A 14633-nucleotide genomic window follows, 5' to 3' on the forward strand; every position below is an offset into this window, starting at 1 on the left:
CCTCCAAAACTCCAAAAATTCGACTTTCGCCATTTCAAGCCTAAATGAGCTATGGACCTCCAAAACACAATCCGGACATGCCTCTAAACCCAAAATCACCTAACAAAGCTAACGGAACCGACAGAATTCCATTCCAGAGTCGTCTTCATACAGTTCCGATTACGGTCCAAATCCTAAGGCTTAAACCTCCATTTAGGGACTAAGTGTCCCAAAATACTGCGAAACCAAAAACAAAACCTCCCGGCAAGTCACCTAAGCAGAAAAAGGTACGAGGGAAACAATAAATAGGGGATCGGGGCTATTACTCTCAAAATGACCGGTCGGGTCGTTACACACCTTCTCCCCGTTCAACAAAATTTCTTACCCGGACTTTATTTTTGCAGATCAATAATAATAGAGTCAAACCTTCCTTTGACTAGGAATTCAAATAAAAGGTGACTTGGAACACCCGAAAAATCAATTTCAAGTGGCGACTCTGTAAATAAAATAATCCCTACTCAAATTTGTCACTTTAATTAAAAAAAACTCTTTAATCCACAATAATTCATAAAACATAATACAAATTCTTTTGGGGTATAAAAGAGGTGTGACATAGTGTAGACGACTCTTTATGAGGAAACCTCTACAAAAATAATGATTGTCGATTCTTATGTTTAGCTTCTAAAATCCCTCAAAAAGCATCATAAATGAACATGTAAAATTAGTGTTGGTTTGGTTCAATTAGAATTGCATTGTGACAACCGAACATGAGGCTTTGTGGCAACTAATTATAGCCTTTTTTCAGGCTAAAAATACCGTTTTTATTAATATTTTTTTCTCGAAGTTAAGGTGTTTAACTAAGCTTTTAAAAAGGAAAAAGTATTTTTAAGTAAAAGCAGAAATAATTTTTGAATCTTCTCCCTCAAAAGTACTTTTTGAAAAGTATTTTTGAGAAAAACAAACTTAAAACACTTTTTGAAAGTTTGGCCAAACATTAATTGTTGCTCAAAATTATTTCTTAAATTAATTAGCCAAACATAACTACTTCTTACCAAAAAATATTTTTTGAAAAAATACTTTTAAAAAAATATTTTTCAAAATAAGTTCCAAACATGTGTGGTTGTGCGCACTTCTCAATAGTTAATTGTTTTTCTTCGTGATCAACGAAACATGCGCAATCGCACATGTCCACTTTAAGGGAGAGAAGATTCATGTGTGGTCCATAAGTTCTATTTAATACATTCATTATGGAACTTCTATTTCACTTTAAAATAAAATACAAAATCATGTCTATGGAGAGGAAAAAAAGGAAATATATAAAAAATTATAAAAGAAAAAGATCAATTGAATAGATAATAAAAATATATAGAATAAATTTGAACATTTGGACAAAAGAGAAGTCAACTAAATTTTAAGGTTGAGTTTCCATCGGTAGTTTGGTAGGATGCATTACATAAAATAATGCATCCATTAACTTTGTGTATTAATAATATTTTGTTTGGTATATTTTTGAACCTATGCAATAGTTATGCAAGCATTAGTTATACAGCCTATTTAGTATTATCCTATGCATAACTAATGCATAAAAACCATGATATTAACAATGCAATTGGCTTTAATGCATGCATTAGCTTAGTTAAAGACAAAATTGCCCTTCAAAATTTATGCTTGATTAAAATATGCTATTATATTAATGCAAGTTTGATATAAAGTTTGATACTAAAATTGCTCCCGCTATTTATATTTATACTCCGCTAATTTCTTCATTGTAAATTTATAAATTTGTACTCTACTACTACGTACTGGAATGCACTTGTAATCAACTCATTTTTTTTTAATTTTTTTAATTCAAACTTTTTTGCCTAATAATACAAGAAAGTGGAAAATAAAATTATATCCCTAGCAGATAAATAAATACTTAGCATATTTCCTTTTTTATAAATAAAAATTCAGTTTTATGCTACAATATAGGTAGACATATAAAATATTTATTTTAAAACTTTTTTCATATAAAAATATTCCTCGACATATGTTTCTTTTTAAAAAGATAAAGTGATAGACTAGTTATGAGGGTATTTTTATTGACAAACAACTATTTTAGAAATTGTGCAATACTTTAATACATCAAACCAAACAATGGGTAAGAAATATGCCAGCATTACTAATGCCAGCATTACTAATGCCAGCATAATTAATGTAAGCATAACTCATATCAGCATAACTAATATACCATATTCAGCATTATTCTTATGCACCCTACCAACCGACCCCTTATTTTTATAGCTTCAGTGCACGTAAATGCACACAGTTTAAGGTTTAAGGGCCGTTTGTCTATGTTTTTTTTCCTTTTTTCCTATACTTTTTTTTCCAAAAAGATGTTTGACCATAAAATTTTACAAGTTATTGAAAAAATTTCAAAAATAATTTTTTCAAAAACCAAAAAGCAAATCACTTTTTAAAAAAATTCGAAAATTTCTTCCCCTCACAAAACTATAATAATCAAATATAATTCTAAAAGTTATATTCAAACATAATTTTTTTGTAAGTGACATGTATATCCAAATATAATTTTAAAATACAAATATTATTTTTCAACTTAACTCCAAATATTATTTTTGTTAAAAAATTATAATTTTTATGTTCAAACGCGTACTAAACCAACTAACCAAGTATCTCCAAAAAAAAAAAAAAAAAGGATTCTTTTTATATTCACCTCAGCCTCCCTTGTCATTAAAACAAATTCAGTTAACAGTCACAATTCGCATGGCAGAAGCAACTACCAAAATTAAGAGCTCCTTTTCCATATCTAATCAACTAACTAAAGTCATATATTTTCGCTTTCTTTGCCCCTATATCTTATTGGATTTCCTTATTTGTGTGCCCCATTAAATCTTCTTGGATATATATGCATATAATTTAGGCGAAGTAGAAGATGCATTTGCTAAGGTTAACCAATTTGGTAGCTCTCTTATTTCTTGTTCTTGCCTTGTTCTTGTTCTATAGAATATAGATACCCTTCTTTTTCTTCCCCTCAAACTATGGCTGAAGGATCCCCCAAATCACTTTATGATTTCACTGTCATGTGTGGTCCATAATTGTTTTTTAATACCTTCATTATGGAACTTCTATTTCACTTTAAATTTTTTTTTATTTTTAAAAAAGCATGTCTATGCAGAGAAAAAAGGAAATGTACACAAAAATTATATAAAAGAAAAAGGGCGATTGAATAGGTAATAAAAATATATAGAATAAATTTGAACATTTGGACGGAAAAAAAGTCAACTAAGGACCCGTTTGTTCATTAAAAAATTTCTTTTTTTTGAAAATGTTTGTCCATGAAATTTAACAAGTGTTTGAAAATTTTTTGAAAATGAATTTTTCAAAAATATTTTTTCCCCCACTCACAAAACTGCAATATTTTTTCAAGTGAAATGCATGTCCAAATATAATTTCAAATTTCAAATATCATTTTTCAACTTAACTCCAAATACTACTTTTTTCAAAAAATTATATTTTTATGAGAAACAGAAGGAAAAAAATGACTGGAGTGGGAGAGTCAGAGTCGAAAAGAGGATTCCTCACTTTTTTCTATTATTCAAAACCGTACATGAAACTTTCATCTCATACGACTCCTAAGAGATAAAAGAAAGAAGAACCCAATTTCTTTCTTTTTTGATTACCTTCCTCGCGTATGTATAAGACCGAATCCATTCGATTTCTAAAAAGGATTACAAATTTTTAACTTTTCGAGGAATCCTTCATCAGTGGTTGTGTGATCCTTTTGATGACCTATGTTGAAGGGATATCTATCTAATCCGTTCGATTGCGTAAAGCCCGCGGTAGCAACAGAACCATAAAAAACTAAAAAGTATCATCAGAGATGAAATTCCGAATGTCTCTAACGCCGAATAAATAATCAACATTACTGCAACTAGAACTGTCACAGTTCCTCCAACTATGAATATTTTTCACTTTTCAATTTGGATCTTCATTGGTATTTTCAATAAGACCAGACTGCTCCTTGATTTATTTAGCCCACACCGGCGTTCGAACTCCTTCTTAAACAACATCGAATTAAACATTTACCAAAAGCAGAAGAAGAATTAGTAGTAGGGTATCAAACCGAATATTTAGATCCAAACGCCTACTAAATATTAAGGTTGTTATAAATATATTATATTATGGATGTTCATTTAGTACTCTGATGTAAATAAACTTTCTGAAGAATCTTATCCATATGGAACTCCACCGTAAATATGTTTATCTATTTAGTACTCTATTGGAAATAAGCCTCCTAAAGAAACTTATCCTTTCGGTACTCCGTTATCGATAAATATTATCCCTGGTGTCACACTCCAAACCTGGGGAGGTGTGGCTGGCACCCGGTGCCATGCTGGCCCGAGCGAACCACTCTGTAACTCATGATCATTCGACCAAAACTAGAACATACTTAGGTCGAATTAACTGAACTCATTCCTTTTGTAACTATTATGGGCCAACATGGCCAACACTCATAATGTACAACTGTAAGTGGGAAAACACTGTATCAATGAATCATCGTTCTTAAAACATGAATATATATGGACTGTCAAGGCCTCTGACATACTGTACAAAATGAACCTCTGTCTACAAAGCCTCTAAGATTATTTTACATCAAATGGAACAGGGTACCGGCCTACCTATAAGTCTGTAGCAAAACTCTGACACGATGACTCATAGACTCAGCTGCACTCCAAATGAGGTAGAGTCTTACCGATCCTTCGCTGAATGCTAACCTCGTGTACTATGAGGGCTCGTCATACTGATTATCTATACCTGCAGGCATGAATGCAGTGTCCCCAACAAAAGTACGTCAGTACGAATAATGTACTGAGTATGTAAGGCGGAACTGAAATATAACAATAAGACAACATTAATTAAATACATATAGGAATCAACCTGAATCTCTGAAGTGCCAACGTATATGCATACTTATTATACTTATACATATAATGTTTCCCTTTGAGACTATTTCTACTATCCATATCGTATGACGCATGACTGTCCAACTGATCTGTGGTAACTGCCCGACCGGCCGTAACGCGGTGGTAAATGCATGACTGCTCGACCGGCCGTAACGCGGTGATAAATGCATGACTGCTCGACCGGCCGTAGCTCGGTGGTAAATATGTAACTGCCCAACCGGCCATAGCTCGGTAGTAAATGCATGAATTTCCTACCGGTCGTAGCTCAGTGGTAAATATGTAACTGCCCAACCGGCCGTAACTCGATGGTAAATGCATGACTGCCCGACCGACCGTAGCTCGGTGGTAAATGATGATGCATATAATATCATTATGAACATTAACATCTTTATCAAATACCTCAATAGGGAACTAGATATATACTTAGACATGCTTGAATATTATTTTACAGGAATAAATAACGTAGACCTTCTTAATTACTATGAGTAGAACCATTTATGAAATAACATTACATTTACGTATCGTTACTTGGATCATGCCATAAGAAAAGAAGGGATAGCCTTAACATACCAGAGCCGATTCTCTTGACAATCCTTCTAACACACACCAATCGCGACGAAACACGTAACAGCGAGATCAAAATAGGGAACAATCCGTATGATATTCTTGAGAAAGATTGCAACGTACTCCCTTAGAATCGCAAATCCCACGTTGCTATAGTATTAAGTAGTTTTTGTATGAAATGTTGAAGAAAATCAAGTTACTAGAATGATACCTCTCTTTGTATGATACATTTCTTTACTATAATGTTGAAATGTTGAAGCAAATCATTAAGTAGTCACGTTTGTATGAATTGCAAATAAGTAGATACCTCTCTTTAGTGAAGTAAAGAGATCTTTAAATATTGTGAGCTCCATCCGTTCAAGCTTAGCATCTTAATGAGATAAGGAAATCTCCAAATTTGTTGGTTTTGTGGGCCCCACATTAGGATAATTAGGCCATAAAACTCTTCTTAAAATGTGCCACCTTTTTACATGACTTAAGAGTCATTTCTTGGCTTGATCAAGACAACCTTGGGCTGCCATGTTAAGGGCACTTAGTTTTATTTATATTATGCTTAATTACTCAATTAGCTTAATTACTTAATTAATCTCTCACTAAAAATTTATAATTTCCCAATTATTCGCATAATTAGGAATTATCTCAAATTACTTAAAATATTATTCACTTTTAACACACTTTGTACACCTTACTATTATGGTCATGTGGTATCATATAAAATCAATGCATACACTATTATTTCATTAAAACATCCATGTAAAAATACATATATTTTTTTAACTTCTAATTTTCCTAATCTTATATAAAGAGTATAAATTTTCGTACGCTTAATTCTTAAAATGGTAAAAGATAACCTTCTTTTCTTGTGAGAAAATAATTTCTATCTTTATAATAAAGAAAATCTCATAAACTTTCTCATATTATGCGTATAATTTAAAGCATATTCGAAAGTAGTAATATTAATAACTATATAAAATCATATTTTTCAAACTTTTTTTTTTACAAAAATATTCCGTTCAAAATACCGTATCAAATGTATATAACGGCATCAAGGTTGTTAAACTTACGGGGTCTTACAATAATATAGTCACAAATCCGCTATAATCTCATGAATAGTCCTAATCCCTTCAAGATCATATGGATTACTACGACTCATCCTAATATCAAAGTACGGGATGTAACATCCTTCCCCCTTTAGAAATATTCGTGCTCGAATGTTAACTCTTAGAGATTTACAAAACTTTTGCTAGGGTCTCCTCTGTAAACTAAACTAAAATCCAACCTCTATCTGAAGTCTCGACTATTCACAATCTTTTGTACTTGAGTATCTCGTATCTTCTTCACATTTACCTTACTCATTTTTCAATCTCGCGTCGTTTCTTCTGTTTCTTTCATAACCTCCCTTCCACATAGGTAGAAATTATGCCTTAAAGCTCTACTGTGATACTTGCACCTCTGGTGCATACAAAATCTGGTGAAAGCTTCATACTGACTTCTTACGACTTAGCTCTATGGAACGATCTAGAAATAAAATAAGGGTAACATTTCCTAAATGCCCTATAGCCTCTTAATTATAAATGTGGCGCGCAACACACCCATAAGTGAGACTCTACTTGGCACGACTTTGTATATAACAACATCAAGGTTGTTAAACTTACGGGGTTTTACAATAACATAGTCACAAATTCTCTATAATCTCATGAATGATCTTAATCCCTTCAAGCTCATATGGATTGACGACTCATCCTAATATCAAAGTACGGGATGTAACACCTGGTAGAAGATTATCTATATCTGGTACAATACGCTTATCCTTTCGATATTCCATTATGGATAAATATTACCCCCGGTAGAAGATTATCTATATCTGGTACCCATAAATATGTTTATCTATTTAGTACTCTATTGAAAATAAGCCTCCTGAAAAAGCTTATCCTTCGGTACTCCGTTATGGATAAATATTACCTCCGGTAGAAGATTATCTATATATGGTACAATAAGCTTATCCTTTCGGTACTCCGCTATAGATAGATATTATCCATTTAAATACATCACCAACCCCTTAAAATTGTCCACACTTTTTACTTAGACACTCCATTTTAAGTTCGTTTCAATTGAATACTCCAACCACATCCCAAATGTGTCATTTAGACACAATTTGATGATGTGGCATAGTGCGTGTATTACACCATTTTTCAGAGCGTGAGAATTCAATTTTACCTTTTATAATTTTTTCCTTCGGGTCACCACCTTCCTCTCTCCCTCCACTAGTCCACCACCATCACCTCTCTCCTTCTACTTAATAAACCTCAAATATTTTGTTCTTCTTTGTTTCTTCTCCGCTAAAGATTCGAACCTCAACAATAGCTAATATGAATTTTGATTATCACGAACTAAGTAATAGCCGAATTTGAGTTATAAGTTAATAACCCAGATGATTCTTTTGACAATAACCAAAGCTCCAAAAATTTTGGGATTCAAACTTCAACATTCATATGCTAAGAGTCAGATCCAAAAGTTTTCGAACCAAATAATGAGATTCAAGCAGATCTTTAAACCCAACAAAATTGTCCGAAATTTTCAATCCAAACACCATATGTGAATATCTAACAAACTATAAATAACCAACACCAATAGAGTTTAAGAATCTCATATTCACAGGAATTCAAAATTTCAGAAACGATCTCTAGTGAATGTCAAAGATTTCAAACAACTACTAAAAGAAGGAACTTTCAACAAAAAGAAAAAAAGAAGAAAAGTTTTGACAGAAATTGCTCCATGGCTGAATATTTGGTGTATTTGGTGTGTATTGTTTGATTCCAGAAGATCTCGATAGCTTGTTGTGGCGGGTGTAATTTCTGACAATCTGGGATTAATCCTCCATGACAGAGAAATTATTAGTTAATTTCTATATCTTATGCATGTTCTTAATATTGTAGAGGGCTGGAGGTGGAGATTAGGAGGAAAAAGAGTGGTGGCAGGGGAGTGAATCTGTACCTCTGTTCTTTCTTTTAGAAGAAGAAGACAGAAGGAGGGAAGGGGAGTCGTTGGGGTCCTGGGGAAGATGACAAAGGGGTGGGATGGGTTCTTGTTTCTCGTTTTTTTTTTCTTCTCAGTTTTTAAAATTCGTTCAAGTTATGTCCACTTAACTCCGTCTTATTCTTCATATTGGCATGTGAAATACACGTTTCTTTTGTATTTGGTTGCATATCAATTTTGTGTCTAAATGACACATTTGGGATGTGGTTGGAGTGTTCAATTAAAACAGACTTAAGATGGAGTGTCTAAGTGAAAAGTGTGGACAACTTTAAGGGGCTGGCGATGTATTTGGCCTAAATATTACCCCCGGTGGAAGATTATCTATATCTGATACAATAGCAGCTTACAAGTAGCTTGCAGTAGCAGCTTGCACAACAACTTCCTTTCTTCTATAAATAGAGGATATTTCAGTTCATTATGTACATGATTTTGAAGTTGAATAATATATCAATCTCTCTCTATATCTTTCTTCGATTTATTTACTTTACTATTTTTATTTTATAACACGTTATCAGCATGAGACTCTGCCATTTTGAGCGCTTACTTCGAATTTAATTTATATTTCAGTATTCAACTCCGATGTAAGGCGACGCTCTTATGTATGTGGTTAGATCTTGTTCATTCCGAGCATCATAAGACAGATTATATCCTTGAGGTGGTGAGTTTTTCTTCTTGACAGTAGTGATGTAGATATCACTTACATATGGAGTGGCTAAATTTGCGTAATTAATTTGAGCCTTTTGCTTATATTTTAATATCTTTATCATCGCTTGCTTGGTTATATGTTACGTATATAGTACCTATTTTGGTATTTGTTTTCATCCTATTATCTTAATATAGGATTATAAAGTGGATAACATTGTTAGATCCACTTAAAATCCAGCAGAGTTTGCAAGAAATATATAACCACCAGAAGTGGTTATGTTTCGTATATCTCATTGTAACTATATTTTGTTAACCACCAAAAATGGTATATGACTATGACCGCCATAAGTGATAATTTAGGCTTTCTATTGTTACAATTGAAGATAAGCTAGAGATATATTCTCTATATTACATGCATGCCTCGATTTGCTCTTGAAGTAGTAAATATTTTAAAAGAAGTTGAAGCATCACAATTTGATGTGATTAATGCGCGTTCAGATAATTATGTTCGATTTCCTGAAGGTTGAGAATTTTTGATAAATATTAATTCATTCCCCGAAGTGAATGTGATAATATTAATAAAGCTCGTAAATATGAACGCGTTCTTGATGTAAATATATTACAATTCACCTCCAGAAGAAGTAATATGATTGAGAGAATATATACTCAATATTTCATATTTTAAATTTGCTCCAGAAGAAGTAACACAATTGAAATTTTCTCATGAAGTAGGAAAATATTATGAAGAGGTTTTTTCTTGTACTTAAACAATTGTTTTATACTATTGTTTATTTGATTATACTTTTCTCTCATGATACCATAAGTGTCTGAGCAATTTTTAATTGTACAAAATGTATCAACAACTCCCGAAGAGCTAACTATTTGTCTAGAAGACACATGACACCAGTAGTGTATGATAAATATTAGATTGTGGATAATAAATGAAGGCTCTCGAGGAGCTTATATACAAATATGTCATTCATATTATATGTGTAACGACTCGACCGGTCTTTTTGAGTATTATAACCCCATTCCCCTATTTACTACTCGATTTATACGTTACAATTATTTTATGACTTACCGAGTTAGTTGGTTCGGGTCCGAAAGAAATTCGGAGTGAAATGAGACACTTAGTCTCATAATTAAAAATTTAAGTTAGAAAAAGTTGACTGGATGTGGACTTATGTGTAAACGACCTCAGATTTGAATTATGATGATTCCAATAGCTCCTTATGGTGATTTTGGACTTTGGAGCACGTCCGAAAAATTATTTAGAGGTCCGTAGAGGAATTAGGCTTGAAATGGCGAAAGTCAAATTTTTGGAAAGTTTGACCGGGATTGACTTTTTGATATCGGAGTCAAAATCTGATTCTGGAAATTTGAATAGGTCCGTTATGTCATTTATGACATGAGTGCAAAATTTGAGGTCAATCAGACGTGATTTAATAGGTTACGGCGTCATTTATAGAAAGTGGAAGTTTCAAAGTTCATTAGGCTTGAATCTATGTGTGATTCATATTTTTAGTGTTGTTTGATGTGATTTGAGGCCTCTAGCAGGTTCGTGTTATGTATTGGGACTGGTTGGTATGATTGGACGGGGTCCTCGGGTATGATTCGGGGTGGTTCCGGACCAAGTTTGGGTGTTTTGATGCTGCTGGTTGCTGGTTCTGGTATTGTTCTTCACATTCGCGAGGAACCTCTCGCGTTCGCGCAGAAGATTTTTGCTGTTGGGACTTTGTTCTTCGCGTTCGCGAAGAAGGAATTTTTGTTGTCCGTCGTTTGACTTGGAGGCTCATATCTCGCAATTTATAAGAAATTTTGAGCTAATCCAAAAATCAAAAGTAGTAGCTCTTTGTGTCTAGTTTTCATAAAGGTAAACCATTTATCATTTAGAGTTGTGTAAAAGAAGTTATGGTGGATACACTATAGGCTGTCTGGGAAGAGTTTGAAAATCTTTGTGGCACATGGTTGACTTTGGAAGCGTATATCTCGCAATCTATAAGAAATTGGGAGTTGAGAAACAAATGAAAGTTATAGCCCTTGGTGTCTAGTTTTAAGAAAGTTAAACCATTCACCATTTGGAGGTTTGTACAAAATGTTATGACCATTATACTAGAGGCTGTTTGAGAAAGGTTTGAAAATGGTTGTTGGAGAATTTGTTCATCGCGAACGCTAGGGGAGGGTCGCGAACGCGAAGAACAAACCCCTGGGCAGCAGAATAAAGTCCAAATTCGTCTCATTCATCCCTTTTTGGACCAAGGAAGCTCGGGTGAGGCGAGTTTTCGAGAGTTTTTCAAGGAAAACATTGGGGTAAGAATTCCTAACCTGATTTTGGTTAAATTACATGAATATATTGTTGTTTTTATCACTAAATTAGTGAATTGAGTTGAAAATTTTAGAAAACCCTCTTGGTTTAATTTGAAGATTTGGAAGTCGAGTTGATATTGGATTTTGATAAAATTGGTATGGTTAGACTCGTGGTTGAATGGGCTATTTTATAACTTTTGTCGGGTTCCGAGACGTGGGCCCCAAGGGCAATTTTTGAGCTAAATTTCGGATTTTGATGGAAAATTAATATTTTCTTATGGAATTAATTCCAATAAATTTTATTGACTGAATCGAATTATTTGTGGCTAGATTCAAGGCGTTTGAAGGCCAATTCACGAGGAAAAGACATTGCAGAATAAAGAATTACACGGCTTGAGGTAAGTAACAGTTATAAATCTGGTCCTGAGGGTATGAAACCCCGGACTTTGTATCATGTGATTATTTTGGAGGTGACACACATGCTTGGTGACGGGCGTGCATCGAGGGGATTGTGACTTGGTCTGTCCCGTGAAAACTGTAAAGTTTAATAACTTGTTGTTAGCTATGTGATCTCTATGTGTTGTGGAAATTTGACTGTAAGTCATGTTAGAAATCATGTTTAGGCTATATGTTGGTATTGTTGGGACCCACAGAGGTCGTGTACATGTTGAACTATCTGCTTAATTGTTGTTTTGTACTCAGTCACATTTCACTTGATTATTTTATCCCATTCTCTATTATTCATTATTGATGCATCATATCATTATTTTTTGGGTTGATTTCATGATTGTTGAGAGCCCGGGAGACTGGAGAGATTTATGACTGAGCGATGCCGAGGGCCTGATTGTGAGATATTATACTATAGCATGTGAGTTGTCCGTGCAGCACGTGAGTTATCCGTGCAGCACGTGAGTTGTCTGTTGCATCACGTGAGTTGTCTGTGCGGATTCAGATATTATACTATAGCACGTGATTTATCTACGCGGATTGTCGGCTTGCCTAATATCGAGATAGGCGCCATCGCGACAGGTTAGAATTTTGGGTCGTGATAATATGATTATGGTCAAAACATATGTTGTAGTAAACCTGAAGTTTACTAATACAAATGACTATCATATTGAGACTACAAATGACTGGAAGATTGAAAATCTTTATGTTTTCACAATCATAGGGGGTAAAATAATATGTATGTAAGAAGTTACCCGCATTATTCTTCAATTTATACTATCATGTATCATAGTAAACCAAATGTTTACTAATGCAAAAGCAGTCACAATAAATCAAAAATTTTAGTGAGGCAAAAGTAACTACAGTAAATCATAAATTTGCTGATACAAAAGTAGCCATAGTAAATCAGAAGTTTACTAATGCAAAAGTTTATGCCATAGTAAATCAGAAGTTTACTAAGAAAGCACATGCCATGATAAACTTGAAGTTTTCATTTGTCATTTTTAAATGAGCTATTTGAGAATTCAGATAAGCATATACTGAAGAACTAGAAGATTCTTCAAGAATTCTCTTGTGTTGCTTGTTCTCATAATAAATTGATTATACCAGCTAAAGTTAGGACTAAGACCCCTGAATTCTAGAATATATAAAAGGTGAATATGGGCCCATTCACCTATCATGTGAACCACTCATAGATGCATATATGAGATGGTTACATGTGTGTTTATTGTCAACCTGCAGTTTGGTATTTGAAATTGCTTTTCTCAATTAAGAGCATAATTTTCAGATTATGAAATCAAGATAGTTTATCTTGATGATGCTTGTTTATATCCAAGCTAGTTTAGCATTGAATACCTCATATTAATGGCTAAACTATTGCTTATGAGAACAAAGTTTTATGTGTTGGTCTAAGATTTTCTAAATTACATACAACAACACTTGTATGCATCAGACCAATAATATATGATAAGTCCTCTCCTCACAATTGGTTTAGGATCAGAAACCAAATATTTTTAACTATCTAATAACTTTTGATGTGTGGTATATGATTAATTTCTCTACCACAATGCACAAAGATAGGTTTCTCAGAGAAGATTGGGGTTATATATTAGTTTTTCTAACATTTGGGGGATGAAATAAATAGGTAAAAAATATGATATATGAATCGAATTATCATTAATATGATTCTCACTTAGAAGATAATTCAAGTCAAATGGTAGAAGCATTTGTTGATCCAAAATTAAATACTATCATATTTCAGCTGCAATTGCTCCTATTAAAATTAAAGTCCTTGAAGGATAAAGTTTATTGCACGCATGAAGTGTAGTAAATGATCGGTTCCAAAGTTAACAATCTTTGAAAAATGATAGGAGCAAATGATCATAATGAGGAGGAAATGAGCTCTAGAAGAACCCACGACATAATATTTCATGAAACTCCAGAAGAAGTTTAGGTACCTGAAAATAAATAAAGTGATGAGATCTCAACAAGTTATATCATTTAGGAACTGATACAAAATGATCGTCGACTATATATTTGATACAATATAGTTCACAATATTGTAAAAGATTGTGAGGATCGGACCTGTAGCCCAGACACTTGAAGATGTCATGCCATCTAAATGCAAGTCATAACCTATATGACTCATTTGATTAAGTCTATATGAAGATCCCTGAAGGATTTAAAATTCCCGAAGCATATAGTTCAAAGCATCGTGAAATGTATTCAATCAGATTCCAAAGATCTTTGTACGGTTTAAAACAATAAGGGCGCATGTGCTATAATCACCTTCGTGAATATTTGCTAAAAGAGGGTTACACAAATGATGTTATTTGTCCATGTATTTTTATAAAGAAAATAATATCAGAAATTATTATACTTGCAGTTTATGTTGATGACATAAATCTTGTTGGAACTCCAGAAAAGGCAATTGAATATCTTAAGAAAGAATTTGAGATGAAAGATCTTGGAAAGACAAAATTTTGTCTTGGTCTGCAAATTGAATATTTAGCAGACGAGATCTTTATCCATCAATATGCCTATACAGAAAGGGTCTTAAAACTCTTTTACATGGACAAAGAGCACCCATTGAGTACATCAATGGGTGTTCGATCACTTGAAGTGAATAAGGATCCGTTCCGACCTCCAGAACAGGATGTGGAACTTCTTGGTCCTAAAATACCCCATCTC

The sequence above is a fragment of the Nicotiana tomentosiformis genome, chromosome 6 (genome assembly GCF_000390325.3).
Source record: "Nicotiana tomentosiformis chromosome 6, ASM39032v3, whole genome shotgun sequence".
NCBI classification, from domain to species: domain Eukaryota; kingdom Viridiplantae; phylum Streptophyta; class Magnoliopsida; order Solanales; family Solanaceae; genus Nicotiana; species Nicotiana tomentosiformis.